Consider the following 12333-nt stretch of genomic DNA (forward strand, 5'->3'; position numbering starts at 1 on the left):
TATTTTTCGTATTTGGGATTTCTCTTTTGTCCACTCAAATACACTTGGCCCTTTCTCTTTTCCATGTGGAAAATGGCAGCTGCATATTCTGCTTTTCTCATCTGCTCCCTGTCTGCTCATCTACGATGAGAAAATTATATAATTAATTACTAATAATCATTTAAACCTGTTATTACCAATATTTCACAAATTCTTCATGTAAACTTAAGAGTACAGCTGTATGTTGAGTATGTCAACTTTGCTTGGTTCATCTCACTGGGGGGCAGCTACATGGATGTCGGTGCAGTCCACAATAATTTTGCAGCTGAAGGCAGAATGAATTTATTATTGACTCAGAATGAAGCACAACTTCATGTCATACAATACATTGACTTTATTTGTAATTGTGTAAAAAAATATGAATATTGATTAGCAAGCAGGACCTGCAGGAACAGAGAATGGTGATGGATGGAGCTGGGAAGAGAGAAGAATAAAGAAAACAGATCAACTTTATTATCGGATATTAAAAATTCAATTTCAAAACAATTTGCCGCTCCTACAGTTTTCTAGTATGTAAAGATGATTTCACATGACCAATGCAAAATATCCCACTCAATACATGTGTGTCTCTGAGGGGTATATTGTGCCTTTGATGTATATAAATAATATACCATAACCAAATACTATTACGTACAGTGGAAATCAGGTTGCCAGAGCAGGTCAGACCAGTGTGCATGTTCCTCAGGGTCTCAGCAGTTACAGGTGAGGTAAAGAAAATAAAAGAGAAAAAGGTCAGTAACAACACTTTAAAGTAACAACACTGAATAATTATCTCTTTTAATAATTTTCTCTCAGTAATCACTCAACTACTGTCTTTCCAACAAACAGATTGACTCACCCTCACTATCATCACAATGAAACACGTCCAGAAGAATGTCATGCAAAGCTGCCTGCCTTCCTTCCTTCGACTCCCTGAACTGCCTGATCTTTTAATGGTCAATGTTAACCATTTGTGCAGATAGCATTAAGTAGAAAAGATCGCTGATACTAATGTGGCGTTAGCCTACCTCCCGCCCCCTTAGCACCTGGTGGAGGGGGCGATAGGCTACTCTTCAAATGTTTCACAAAATACTTACCATCATGACTACTCTTACTGTTTAACATTTTGGTTTACTTCATGTTAAGGCTAATACAAATGACAAGGCTAAGTAATGTAATATAATGCTAACTAACATGCTCGCTACTAGCTAGGTAGCTAACTTGACTATGTTCCATGCAAAACATGTATATTACCTGATATGTTTGGTCCGACGACTCCTGGTCCTTTCATCAGACGGGAAGCGATAGAACGAGCAAGTGGTATGATCTCTTTTGTGATTACAACCTCGTACAAAGCACACAGGCATCTTGTAAAAGTGAATTTATTGGAGCAATCTCTTATATTTATTGGAGGGAATAAATCAGTCTTCTTCTTCCTCTTTGCTTTGCGAGTCACAACCAGTCTTGGAGCATTATCGCCTATGACATCACTTACGCGACCCAGAATGCATTTGGGATTTGTAGTCTTTCTAGTTGCGTATTATTCATAGTCTTATATTTCAGCATTTTTACGACAAACTGTGACTTTTTTTGCATGGAAATTATTGTTTAAGATTGACAAACATCATATGTGTCATTCGTGGCACAATTCAAACGGGATCAAAAGATAACTTTTCTCTCTCCATTGACTTCAATGTATAATTTTCCGCTTCCGGGGTCCCATGGAGGCTCCCGGAAGGGGAGGGACTTCGCCTCTCTATAGCATAGGCAACATGGGGGGTGGGGGCTTCTCAAAAGATACAATGCAGATATAATTCACTCTCGACTTGCTGGTATCTCGAGCTGAGCGCTCATTGGTGGTTTGTACCCCGTGCTGCTGATGAAACTCTCCAATTGGCTCGGCAAAAGTTTGTTGTTGTTTTGTGTCAGTTTTACGTCGCCACTTCCATTCACATTTTTCATCATTGTTCCACAATGTTTATCATGAAGTTAATATCCATATATTTTATACTATACTTGCACTGCTTACCGTTTTCATACTTTATATATCTTAGCATATTCATACACACTGTTAATACTACTCACAGGCTGCTGTGTATATCTAGTGTATTCATATCCCTCACTGTTTATTCATCATTCAATTAATTATATATTTTATTCTGTAAATTGTGTACATTACTTTTCACTTTACTGCTTTTCACTTTACTTTTCACTTTGCTGCACCGTTAGAAGCTAAACTGCATTTCGTTGTCTCAGTACCTGTAATCTGTGCAATAACAAAAAAGCAGGCATCTTTATTGTAGCCTCAACAATCAAGTTCTAAGTAGTGCAATATGAAATAAAAACAACTAAACTCTTTTGGCAGAGTTGTGGTGCCGAGAGATGGGAGTCGGAGGCGGGGTATCAAAGGTACAAACTAGACTTTTATTTAGCATCTGAAAACCATTATATACAACTTCATGCCCGGGAAGCGAAGACCGGCGGAAACAGGAAGTCTGGTTCACTAAAATGTCCGTGCAGAACAATACCCCAACCCATAGATCTGTGGGTGAATAATGTCAATCACCACAGTGTAGCCTACACATTAACAACAACACTATTTTGTCAGTGTAACAATTAAACAAGAACTACACTCTTTTGGCAGTAACAATTAGATAAATAATAAACTGTCAGACTGACACTGAAGACAAACAAACTATTTTCAGCAATCAATCTGTTTAGTTGACTCTGGGTGACATGTGGCGATTTAAAAAAATCGTTTTTTGGCTGTTTAGATGGTGTTGCTCCATCTGGGTCACTGCCGGTGGTTGAGACGGTGGGGTCTTTGGCGACTAGTTTTATAGCCCCATGTACATTAGTTAGGTGCTTCAGGAGATTGGCATTGCTGTTATTCAATGTGGACAATGCTTTCTGTCCTGCACACAGTTTACATTTGACTGTAATACTTTGTGCGTCCTTTATCCCCACAAATTGAAAATAATGTTTATATCTCCAAGTTGTAAATGCGCTGCTGCTCTCGCTGATTATTGCATCTGCCATAGTGTGTGTGCTGATGGTGGGCGTTGCCGTGTATGTGTGTGTGTTAGCAAGTGTTTGTGTGTCTTTGTATTTTCCCCATAAGGCAAGACCCACCCAACTCTGTCTCTGATTGGCTTACCCTGAAATGTTACCCCGCGTTAACCAATCATCACTCCTCTCTGGTCACTTTCACTTTTCCATGGTACTGGGAGAGGACATCGCTGTATTCGCCTGTAAATTACATCCGCGGGGAGATTCGGTTCAGTTGGATCACATAATGTAACGCAGTAATGCACCCATTTAAATCAAAGTAACTATAACGGCGTTACTGAATGCGAATTGGTAACTAGTAACGTTATTATTTATTGCAAAAGGTAGTTGCGTTACAGTAACACGTTAGTCCCAACACTGGTAAACACACACCTGATCACCTGCCGTTTCATTCAGACTGTTTTAAAAAAACAACGGTCTGATTTAAACAACTCAATGTGTGATTGTTATAGCAGTAATATTAGACACTAATAATACAGTAAACTATTAACACTGTACATATTATTGTTTGCCCGTGGGATTAGGATTATCGGTAGTGATAGCCGTGCTGCATTTTCCTCCGGTCGGATGTGATATAAAAACAAAGCGATTATTTTTGTTGTTGTAAACTCACGTGTATTAAACTACATGTATTAGTGCATTCATTTCAATTCGCGAACATATGATACATTAAATGATCGTGAGGATGATGATTGAAAATCGTTTGTTTGAGCCGGGCTGCATTTCCTGATGAAAAAACATAGCGATGGTTTTGTACTTACGCCAACGTGAATTAAACAACATTATTTTGTTAAATAAAAACATGGTGATGTTTTTTAAATGATGACATGTCTCTTATTTAGCACATAATATGATCCTATCCGTGAAATATGGATCTTAACAAATATCTGCTATATCAGATACATGTAGATCTATCAGCTGTTTATTTCACATGAGTTCCAGTGTGGCAGCTTTTCATGGCTCCCCCTTGTGGATCCACGATCCATTGCAGCTGGTTTCATTCAAATTACATTTATTTATCAAGGGGGCGTATCAAGTCCTGCGGGGGGGTTTTCCTTTTCAGCAGCGGCCCACCCCGTGCCGATCACGGACCCGCACGGGTAGGTGTCTGAAATGAAGCGCTACATCTGTAGGGGCGGGGAGCATGGAGTTCTGAAACGAGAGGAGGAATACTTATTACAATAAGACAGAGGGCACAGAACAAAGGGACATGACACAACTAATATAAAGAATAGCCTTTCATGATAAGTTTCCGAGACATGACAGTACCCCTCCTTCTAGGGATGGCTCCTGACGGCCCAGGCTCCTCCGAATTGAGGCGATCAAAATCCTCAATGAGGCTTTTGTCTTCAATGAAGTGGGAGGGAATCCAACACCGCTCCTCCGTGCCGTATCCTTCCCAGTCGACAAGGAGCTGCCGCCCTCTACCCTCTTCCGTGCAGCCAAGAGAGTTTTGACCGTGTAGACCGGACTACCATCGATCATTCGGGGGGGCGGGGGGGGCTTGACGGTGGGAACCATGGCGCTCTCCTTCAGAGGCTTTAGTTTCCCCACATGGAAGGTGGGATGCACCTTCATGGACCTTGGAAGCCGTAGTCTTACTGAAGCCGGGTTGATGACCTTAGTGATGGGAAAGGGACCCACAAATCGGGGAGCCAACTTGCGAGAGACTACGTGGAGGGGAAGATCCCGCGTAGAAAGCCAGACGTTTTGGCCTGGCTGGTACACAGGGGCTGGTTGGCGTCTTCGGTCTGCTGCTCCTTTTAATAAGTGCAGAGTTTCTGCAGAGGACTTTCCTAGCCGCAGCCCACACGCGATGGCAACGCCTGACCAGAGCATGGGCAGACGGGACCTTGACCTCTCTCTCCGTGGCTGGGAACAGTGGCGGCCGGTAACCATAAACACAATGAAATGGTGACAGGCCTGTGGCAGATGTAGGAAGGATGTTGTGCTCGTACTCAACCCAGGTGAGGTGCTCGCTCCAGGAGGAGGGATTCTGGGAAACCAGGCAGCGCAGGCAGGTCTCCAGTTCCTGTTCCAGGCGCTCTGTCTGGCCGTTCGACTCCGGGTGGTATCCAGACGAGAGACTGACCGTGGCACCGATGAGGCTGCAGAACTCCTGCCAGAAACGTGACACAAACTGGGGACAATATCCTTCGGGAAACCATGCAGGCCAAACACATTACGCATCATGACTTCAGCCGTTTCCTTGGCTGAGGGCAATTTGGGCAGAGCAATAAAATGTGTCATTTTGGAAAAACGGTCCACCACTGTGAGAACTGTGGTGTTGCCTCTGGAGATAGGAGTTCAGTCTTTTGGTCTTCTTGATATACTCCAGGTTCTTGTGATTGGTCCAAACCACAAAAGGATGCTCGGCTCCCTCCAACCAATGTCTCCACTCTTCCAATGCCAGCTTCATGGCCAGCAACTCACGGTTTCCCACATCGTAATTCCTTTCCGCCGGGGAGAGCTTCCTGGACAGGAAAGCGCAGGGGTGAAGCTTGTTGTCCTTCTGTTGGCGCTGGGAGAGGACCGCTCCCACCCCCTCGTTGGAGGCATCCACTTCCACCACAAACTGGCGATTTGTGTCCGGCAGGGTAAGTATGGGGGCAGAGGTGAACATCTTCTTAAGCCGAGAAAAAGCCTCCTCAGCCTGAGAAGACCACAAAAAAGGCACCTGAGGGGACGGGAGAACATGCAGAGGGGCTGCAATAGCACTGAAGCTCCGCACAAAACGCCTGTAAAAATTAGGAAAGCCTAAAAACTGCTGCACTTTCTTGCGAGAGTCAGGGGTAGGCCAACTGGTTACTGCGCTAACCATCGCTGGGTCCATCTTAACCTGACCTGGGGAGATGATGAAACCCAAAAAAGTGACTGTCTCGGCATGAAAATCGCACTTTTCGGCTTTGACAAACAACATATTTTGGAGCAGTTTTTGTAGAACCTGACGGACATGTTGTTTGTGGGTGTCAAGGTCAAGCGATTAGATCAAGATGTCGTCCAGATAGACAAAAACAAAACGGTTCAGAAACTCCCTCAACACGTCGTTGATCATAGCCTGGAAAACAGCAGGAGCGTTTGATAATCCAAATGGCATTACAAGGTATTCATAGTGGCCTGACGGGGTGTTAAAACCCGTCTTCCATTCATCGCCCTCCCTGATCCTGACCAAATGATAGGCATTACGCAGGTCTAACTTGGTGAAAACCTTGGCATCCTGAAGCTGCTCGAAAGCGGACGAAATGAGAGGGAGGGGGTGCCGGTTTTTAACAGTAATGTCATTGAGAGGTGAGTAGTCAATACAGGGCCTAAGAAACCCATCCTTTTTGCCAACAAAAAAAAACCCTGCACCTGCTGGGGATGAGGAAGGGCGAATAAGCCCTGTTTTGAGGGAGGCATCAATATAGTCCTTCATGGCCTCTTTCTCAGGTCCTGAAATGGCATATAATCGACCTTTAGGGATGGAAGCCCCAGCAATCAAGTCAATAGCACAGTCATAGGGACGATAAGGAGGAAGAGCCATAGCCTTGGATTTACTAAAAACTTCACTTAGATCGTGGTAGCAGGAGGGAACTGAAAGTACATCAGGCTGAGTTGAATAAGTGAAATGACATTGTCTCGTGATGGTTATCATTACATCTTATTTCTAAAGGCTCTGTTTGGTGAGTCACTTTGAACAACAGCCGCCCATCGAGAGCATTCACTTCTAGAGGCTGGGGTAGAGGCTAAGTTTTTATGTTCATTCTATTAACTAACCCCCAATCCATTAGACTTTCGTCTGCCCCTGAGTCAATAAGAGCACCATGAGTAAAAACGTTGTCTCTGACTTTTACCTGGATGCGGGTCAGGGTGCGAGGAGGAAAGTCAAAGGAAGAGATCCGGCTCACCAACGTCCTCCTCTTTATTGGTGAGCGTCCTCTTTACCGGGCAAGCCGCTTGTGGATGTCCGCGCTGCCCGCAGTAGAAGCACAGACCCTCCTTTGATCGACACTGACGTTCTGCCATAGAAAGCTTGGCGTGGCCTAACTGCATTGGCTCCTCCACGGAGCCAGGGGGCGCTGTTGTCCGGAACGCAGGTGGTGAGGGGTGACGGGGCCTCCAAGAAGAAGTGGTATCCGGCGGCGAGCGCATCCTCTGGAGAGGCGGACCAACCGCATCCTTGAATTTATTCCTTCTCCTCTCCGCCAAACGATTGTCTATTCTTATTGCCATGGATATGACGGAGTCCAAGTCAGCGGGCAGATCGAGAGGCGCCAGCTGGTCTTGCAGGGGATCCGAGAGACCGCTGACGAATGCGTCAAACAATGCAACGGAGTTCCAGCTGCTGTCGGCTGCAATAGTCCGGAACTCAATAGCGTAGTCAACCACACTACGCTGATTTTGCCGCAGTTTAATCAGAGTCCGAGCTGCTTCCCTGCCCGGGGTGGTTTGATCGAAGGTTTTTCTCATGGTGTCTATGAAGTCGTCCAGAGACCCACAGATGGGGGAGCCTCGGGACCATTCTGCCGTAGCCCATGCTGCTGCTCGGCCGGAGAGATGGGAGATCATGAAAGCCACTTTGGAGTCATCCGTGGGAAAAGCAGCCGGTTGGTATCGATAGTGTAACTCACACTGCACGATGAACGGCCGGCAGCCTTCCGAGTTTCCAGAATACTTTTCGGGTGGAGCCAGACGCATGGAAGGAATGTGCGGCTCAGTAGCCGGGTTGGGGTCGAATCTGGTCGCCGCTGAGACCGGATGAGTCGCGGGAGGGGAAGCAGCCTGCAGGTGAGTGAGCACACGCTGAACCTCAGCTGCCAGCTGATTCACTTGGGTTGTCACCAATGATTGTAGTTCCCCGTGGCTGTTGGTTAGGTGCTGCATTCCGTGCTGTATGGCGGCCATCTGCTCTTCTTGTTGCCCAAGACGTTGGCCCTGAGAGCGGATGGCGTTCTTTAGCTGGTCTGAGTCGGCTGAGTTCATTTTAATGGCCAGTTCGTACTGTCAAGGGGGTGAATTCAGAGGCATGAACTCAAATGCACAACTCAGACTCAGACTCGGGTGGTGTTCAAAAATAAAGACTTTACTGACTTAACACAGTAACAAAAACAAGAAACACAAAATCACTCTTCCGAGGAAAAACTAGATGCAATAATCGTGATCATGAGAAAACAGGATACGACCATGGAGCAGGCTTGAACGTGGTCCTGAATGAGAAAACGAACTGGCATTGGACAGGTGGGGGCTAACACAATATATACCCAAGGTGAGGGGAACAGGTGGAAACAATCAGGGCGGGGAAACTAATCACGAACACAGGAGACACATAGGGGCGGGGAGCATGGAGTTCTGAAACGAGAGGAGGAATACTTATTACAATAAGACAGAGGGCACAGAACAAAGGGACATGACAACACTAATATAAAGAATAACCTTTCATGATAAGTTTCCGAGACATGACAGTGATCTCTACAATAAAACAGTTTAGTGCTGGATGTACAAAGATATTAATATGAGGATGTGCAAAACAGACTAACTAATTAACCTTTATTAATACATTAAAGAATACTTTAGGTTAAGGTCTTCTTTCTAATAAGAAAAAAGCTTTGGAGGTATCTATCTACAGATAGATATATTAAGCCTGACAAAGTACTTAAGTTTGTCTAATATATTGCTTTCCTGCAATGTTAACTATGTTGAAGCACTTATTTTAACTGATATTATACACATTAATTACACTCTTATGTATGTAGATAGAATAAGAAATGTGCAGAGGTATACACACATATTGATAGATGTCTTGTAATGCACTGTTGAGGAACCTGTGACCCAAGTTTTTCATTCATTGCATAACTACACCGTAGTTGTGTATATGTCAATAAACCTTAAAGAAAATTGAAATCTTGAAAGGGATGTGCAAAAATGGGGCGAAGCCTGCAAGCCAGTTCAGTCAACTTGAGCACTTATGCTGCATTCATACATAACTATGGCGTTATATTTGTGCCTCTATCCTGAGCACGCAATGATACATGTTGAGGATAGAAAATGCTATTGAGCGCGCACTTGAAAATGTTTGAGCACAGAGAAATATATTTTCTCTCATGAAACTCCTGCGCCGTGCGCAAGCAGACCGCTGCACGTGCTCTCTCTCCCTCGACCTCTCCAGCCTGTGCGCGCTCAGCTTTACCTGCTCGCTCAAGTTGTCACAGCGTTACAAATGTGCCACAAAACAACCAATCGGAGAACTCGAGAAGGTCAATTCTGATTGGCTGGTCCAGCGCCATGTAGAGAAGAGTTGCGACCATGGATGTATAATAAGAACGGTTGCGACAGCAGAAGTCCAAAATGCTTGATCGTCAAGTGGTTCATGGAGACTCAGAAAGTTCCCGGAAGTTCGTGGAGAGCCATTTGAATCACGATTTGAATGCATTAATAACAGGATAGAAATGCAATGTTTGGTAATTAGTGGTCAATAAAGGTTTTGATTTGCAATATGTATACAACATATCAATATGTGTATGAAGTTACATCAATGTGTTTGTTTGTTTTTTAAAGTAAAATGTGCTAATATTTGAGGATTAAGATAAAATAAGAAGTACTTTATTGATACCAATTGGGGAAATGTTTACGTTGCAGCAGCAAAGGGACAAGTCATTGTACATTAGACAGTTAAAAGACAGAATTAAACAATCGAAAATGTAAACATCTTAAATAGAAATAAAATAGCATTACAAAAAGTAGAAAATATACAGATAGTGTGAACAGCTATCTTACCTGTTAATATACATGTTAGGCTAACGTTGCCTTGGTTACAGAGCCTGTTGCTGTTGTTTATTGCTTTGAATTCTTTAAAACAAATATTATCTTCTTAAACTTGTATGGCAGTCAGGAGCATCACATCCTAATGTTTATTGATATATTTAGAGGGAGTGAAGGAAGGTTTCAAAATTCAGATTAGAATAATTTCTAACATTTCTTTAATTCATGGTGGTTTCAGTAATCCCATGGTAATTGAGGACATAAGTAATCTAAATGACTAATGTAATATTTATGACTTTCAGAAAGGACAGGAGACTGACAGGTGCCTATCAATCATGGTCAACTGACAGCACAATGAGTCAAAGGACTAGCAGCAGCATCATGATGATGATGTTAAATGTGTTGTTTTAGGAACATCCATGTAAATAAAAGGAATTCAATAAACATTGAATGGCATGCATGCAGTTTGTCTGTTCCTTTTTCTCTGTGTTGTCCTGGCATATAGTCTCCCCCATGGTTTGCACTGCTGCCTGGGGATGCCCCAATCGCTCAGAGAAAGGAGTATGAATGTACGGCTTCTCCACTGACACAGAGAGGAGGAAAAAATGGCTGGCTCAAGTCAGCAGGAGCAATTTAACTATCAATAAAGACAACAACCACATACAGTATGTGAGGTAATCATATTTTTCACAAAACGAAGACCACACCATTGGGAAGCTTAACGTCTGTTTAATAAAAACAAGGAACAAGGAGAGGCTTGCAAAACTCTGGGAGTTAAGACTCAGGGCGAGGGTCTCATTGCAGGTCTTCAGGCTCCATTGAATCCCCCTGGGGTTCTTGTGCTGAAAGAGGGATACAAAGACAGGAGAAAGGGTTAGATACATCTAGCAACCTATAGGATGGGAAATTGCTGGCCTATTTGAAACTTACCTTGTGTTTTCACTCTCACTTAAGTCCCTCTCCCTTTGCCGTCAATCCAAAATCAGCTGAGCTGCAACATAATACAGAGAGGTAATAATCAACAGAATCACAAGGATATAATATGGCTCTATCAATATCAATAGCGATGTATCACAAAAATAGCTCTCTTCCTTATTGTTATGTAACGTTAACTATATTATACTAGCTTGAACTCCAAGATGGATATCCTCATTTCACCACCTCCACCCACTACAATCACACGCCCCCATGTTATATTTAACTAATATTTAACTCCCTCCACACCGGATAAGAGCATGTTAAGAAGCCCTTTTTCTCTAATTACACAACGTTGGAAGACATAACATTAAGAGAACGGATTAATAGGCTGTTCATGGCTAACGTGTGTTGCTAACTTTATCCGGCGGTATCCTAGCCTAATCTGTTTAGATGTCCGGTTGAAAATTAACGCAAGCTCTATGCCCATTGTAGAACAGGAAACAGAAGTTGGTCCAGGTTCTGGTCAACCCAAAATTGTGATAGAGAGAGAAACATGTTTTGTCATTCTGCCACCTCTAATGCTTACAGCAAGTAATCAATACCTCAGAAGGGTTCATGTACATGTAGGCTACGGTTTGTTAGCTGTTTGTTTAAACTACCCCTATAGCTATGTTGCCGGCTAGCAAACTCAGGCATTGCAAACAATAACGTGATATCAGAAAACTAGAAATGTATAACTCACCTGACACTGTGGCGTACTATTCTCTTCATTCGATTCTGTCATGTCCTGGAAATGCATGTGTAAATGTCAACGATGGATGTGTAATAAGAACGTCAACAGCCTGATGGCAACCGAAAATCCCTCTCTCATCTCAGATAGAAGATATGATTGGAGAAGACCAGCCAATCAGAATTGATCTTCTCGAGTTCTCCGATTGGTTGGTTTTGTGGCACATTTGTAACGCTGTGACAACTTGAGCGAGCGCAGGCAAAGCTGAGCGCGCACAGGCTGGAGAGGGAGAGAGGTCGAGCGAGCGAGGGAGAGGTCTGCTTGCGCACAGAGCAGGAGTTTTATAAGAAAAAATATATTTCTCTGTGCTCAAAAATGTTAAAGTGCGCGCTCAATAGCATTTTCTATGCTCAACATGTTTCATTGCGTGCTCAGGATAGAGGCACAAATATAACGCCATACATAACGTCCCTTGCCACTCTACAACCAACCAAACAGAGTCTTCTTAATATGCAGCTCTATTTAAGCTGCCAGATCTCTCTATGCATTGCTTGCTGCTGCTATTGCTGCAGCTACTTCCACGTCGCTGCTGCTTGCCTGCCCCACCACCACCCCAGCTTCCACCTGTAGGCTCGGGGGTTAGTTATTTAATCATCACTCATCGTGCTATGTATATCTGTGGAGTGATGAGGCCCGAGCCTAGACGCCAAACTCAACTATATGCTGCTTCTATGTTAAAGAAACACGTGAGTTGTCTGACTGAAAAGCAATTATATACAGTTTTTAATTAAATATTAATAACGAGTAATTAATATACTTTATAGAGATCTGCAGATAAATGTTTAGTCCTCTCAAGCACC

General features: G+C 43.5%; 2 long non-coding RNA genes across 2 annotated transcripts; both read right to left on the reverse strand.

The window, feature by feature from the left end:
* Window positions 1-353: 353 nt before the first annotated feature.
* On the reverse strand, window positions 354-4480 carry LOC307030703. Its single transcript, XR_013805764.1, has 2 exons — window positions 674-4480; window positions 354-453 (listed from the first exon to the last, which is right to left on the reverse strand). It is a non-coding gene; the product is annotated as an uncharacterized lncRNA (long non-coding RNA).
* A 5650-nt stretch (window positions 4481-10130) lies between these two features.
* Window positions 10131-11647, reverse strand: LOC307029856. Its single transcript, XR_013805429.1, has 3 exons — window positions 11486-11647; window positions 10756-10816; window positions 10131-10667 (listed from the first exon to the last, which is right to left on the reverse strand). It is a non-coding gene; the product is annotated as an uncharacterized lncRNA (long non-coding RNA).
* Window positions 11648-12333: the final 686 nt, after the last annotated feature.

The sequence above is a fragment of the Notothenia rossii genome (assembly GCF_949606895.1).
Source record: "Notothenia rossii genome assembly, chromosome: 2".
Taxonomy (NCBI): Eukaryota; Metazoa; Chordata; class Actinopteri; order Perciformes; family Nototheniidae; genus Notothenia; species Notothenia rossii.